The 3,608-nt window shown below is 39.5% G+C and overlaps 1 pseudogene; it reads right to left on the bottom strand.

Annotated features, from left to right (window-relative positions):
* Positions 1-1,142: 1,142 nt before the first annotated feature.
* On the bottom strand, positions 1,143-1,754 carry LOC149022780 (putative adenylate kinase 7, mitochondrial; annotated as a pseudogene).
* Between the last annotated feature and the right edge of the window lie 1,854 nt (positions 1,755-3,608).

Genomic DNA, 3,608 nt, shown 5'->3' with positions numbered 1-3,608 from the left:
TTTTTTTTTTTTTTTTTGAGACTGAGGAGCTTCGGCTTGATGATCCCTTCTTTTTTCAGCAGCTGCTCTTCTTTTCCGATCAATGTGCAACGTCTGAACGCTGTCTCGCCCGAACCATCATTGTTCAACTTCGATCTTTGGCCCTTTTCTCGATCCACTAGATCGTTGTAAATTCCCGATTGTAGCCACGTTCATGTTCTCAGTCATAATAACCTTCACGTTCAACGGGATCATGCAACCCACGATCTTAGCCTTTTTTCTGCTCTCGAGGACAATCATGACCAGGATTACGATCACGAACATCGCGATCTCTGTTGTATTCTTTCTCCTTGTTCCTTAACCATTTAAGTTGTACATATTTGCCACAGGGGATGCATCAGCATTTCAGAATGTCTTCTGAAGCTTTGAGATCTCTTAACTTTTCTTGCTGCTAGTTTGCTCGCGTTCGAATTTTTGGACATGGCTTTGATTGCTGATTACTCTTGTTCTCTTCTTATGGTTGGTCGGCAACATTATTTTTCAGCTTTTCTAGAGTTGAGAAAGACGCAGCGGCAGGCGATGAAGTGGAGGACTCTCCACCTTTCATCAGTCTTTCGGAATATCACTCCCAAGATTTAGTTTCTGGAAAAGAAATGGTCCACTACTCAGGAAATATTCTGAAGGTGGGACAAAGCTCCATGTTTCTGTTTATGTTGTGCACACCCACCTGCACCATTGAGAAGACGATGCAACAGCAGTAGCAGTTTCGCAAATTAATCATGAAATAAAATAATACCAAGATATCCTCTGAAACTGAGGAGATTTTTGAAAAGCTTTAAGGCCAGGTAAATTGTTCTTTGGTGATCTGCTTGTCATGTGTTCAGATTTGAACTTCGTTGTGATCAGCCGTGTAAAATGAATAGAAGAGCTCCCTCGTTGCTCCACGGATTTCTTTGATTTCCTCTGCTTCTATTTATTGGGCAACAAAGATGGCGATGGTGATATGGAAAGCATTGGATCTTCCTGTTACATTTGGGTACATATGCTCTCCAACGCATTCAATCGATGGAGCCATGGAGGAAGAAGAAGCTCTGTGGAAACCTGCAAAAATCCAAAGTAGGGCCGGTTCTTTTGGAGGAGCATCCTTCTTCAGGCTTAATTATTCAATCAGCTGGAATTCGAGTTCAAGGAATGCCATCCCAGATGGACCCAGTTTCACCTCCTCTGTAATAGCCATCTTTGAGTCTCTTTAACAAAAGACCAAAATTATATTCAGGGAAAAGCTTCCCCTCATATGCCGCATTTGCAATCTATTTGTAAAGAAAAGAACGAGGAGAAAGTTCTTGACGAACAAGATTGCTCATAGGAATGTGAGGGACTTGCAGAAGCTTGGAGAGCTTTCCCGCATAGACGTGCTTCTTGGAGCCAGGGCTGCCAATGAAAACCCACTGCACAGCCCTTCCCTCTATCGAGTAGTCGAAAACGACCACCGAAAAGCTCGTTATCATCATCGTCTAAAAAGTTGTAACAATTTTGCAGCTCAACTGCAATGGCAGCTCTGAAGGATTGGACGATTGGATTAAGTACTAGTCCAATTCGATGTTTCAGATAGGTCGCTGCACTTGTCACGCGGAAGATTCCGACTATGGCGTTGGAATACAGTGAAGTTTCATCATCTATGGTGAATGTTCAAACCACGAATTCAAATCCTCTATACTGTCTATTCTTGTGATTCCTGTACAACCAAATTGTGATAAAATCTTTGCATTCGTCATAGGGTCAAATGAGAATGATGAGAGTAAAACAGGTAATTATTACAGCTGGTGGTGTATTTCTAAGTGATTATTTTTTGTTTTATGAGGATGAATGGAAGACACATTTTTTTTTTTGTAAGAAATTACAAATGCATATTCCAAAATCAATACGTATTCCCTTCAATGCCTTGGTTGTGATGCATGGCTTTTCAAAACATGAAGAGTCAATAGAGAAAGCACAGAAAATATTGAAGCTTCAATTGGCAAAGATCGTCTCTGAAGTCTTCAACTCCTCTACTCCGTAAAAGGTTTTCGTAATTCACTTCTCTGGATCGGTCTCAGTGGATAACGGTTTTGGAAAACTCAACGTTTGCTTCTCCAGTGCCGGAGGAGTTCACCGTCGGAACTGTTGGGTTTAGTGATGAAAATCACTTTATCTTTGTTTGAATTCAAATTTGAATTTGGTGGGTCCCACTTAGTGTTAAACATGGGTAGGTGTTTGGTATCATTAAGAGGGCCTTGGGAGAGGTAAATGGAGAGAGAAAAAGTGAGTTTCTAGTGACTTCTAAAAGTGGGTTTTGTCCAAAAACGGGATTAGCTTTTTGGAGGTCTTCTTCTTCTTGTGGTTTTGCAAGAAAAGGGGTTTCTTCTCTCTTGTGTTCTTCTCCATTGCAACTCCATTGAAGCTTAAGCTTGGATTGAAGGGTTTTCTTCAAGAGCTTAAGGTGGAAGGGTATTCTAAGGAGCTTTGAGAGGTTATGTGACCGGTTGAGGTAACATTGTATCACACTCAAATCTTGTACTATTTTGAAGATTAAAATAGTGAAATCCCTCCCCATGGATGTAGCTAATCTCGAATATTTCGGATTAGTGAACCACGTAAAATTCTTGTGTGTTGTTTGCATTTCATTTTCATTCTTGTGGTGGTTTGTTGTTTATTTGCTTTGTGATTGTCTTTCAATTTATATTGCACAAGATCCTTGCATTTATTTTGTTCATTTGGGTGATTTGTTTTATCATCCGGTTCCGTGGATAAGGTCTTATCTTCTACAATTGGCATCAGAGCATAGGTTTTGTGCATTTATTTTGACGACAATGAGTGCTCATACATTTAGGGTGGAGCCATTTGATGGAAAGACAAATTTTGAATTATGGAAAATGAAGATGAAAGATTTGTTGATTCAAAATGGTTGTCACAAAGCATTGTTGGGAAAAGATAAGAAACCGGAGGGAATGAAAGATGATGATTGGGAAGAGATGGATCTCAAAGCCATGTCCACTATTCGGTTGAGCTTGTCCAATGAAGTTTTATTTAATATTGCACATGAAAAATCGGCGGCAGGTTTGTGGTCAAAGTTGGAAAGCATCTACCAAACAAAGTCTCTCAATTTTCTTGAAGAGAAAATTATTTTCTAGTAGAATGAAGGATGGTTCAAATATTTCTAATCATTTGAATGAGTTCAACAATATACTTTGTCAATTGGAAAGTGTTGAAGAAAAGATGAAGGATGAAGACAAGGCGGTGATTTTACTTTGCACTCTACCGAAATCTTATGATCATTTATTAACGACCCTATGTTGTAGTAAGGGGGATTCTCTTGACTTTGATTCGGTTTGTAGTACATTACTGTCGATGAACTCCAAAAAAGGCCTTGGAAGTTCTATGGAGGTGGGTTGAAGCTAATATGACAAGGGGTAGAAGCAAAGAACGCCATGATTCTTCAAAGGGTTCTTCAAGAAGCAAGTCAAGACATCCTCTAAATCCAAGGGCATGATGCAAGTATAATTGTTGGTTTGTGGAGAGAGTGGACATCTTAAAAAGAATTGTTTCAAAAGAAAGAAAAATGGTTTAATTCGGAAATGAGAAAGGTAAAG

The sequence above is a fragment of the Hakea prostrata genome, chromosome 3, assembly GCF_041222555.1.
Source record: "Hakea prostrata isolate BN-2017 chromosome 3, UWA_Hpros_2, whole genome shotgun sequence".
In the NCBI taxonomy this organism is placed as follows: domain Eukaryota; kingdom Viridiplantae; phylum Streptophyta; class Magnoliopsida; order Proteales; family Proteaceae; genus Hakea; species Hakea prostrata.
Note: the sequence above shows the minus strand (reverse complement) of the source record. Positions and strands in the feature narration are given on the sequence as shown.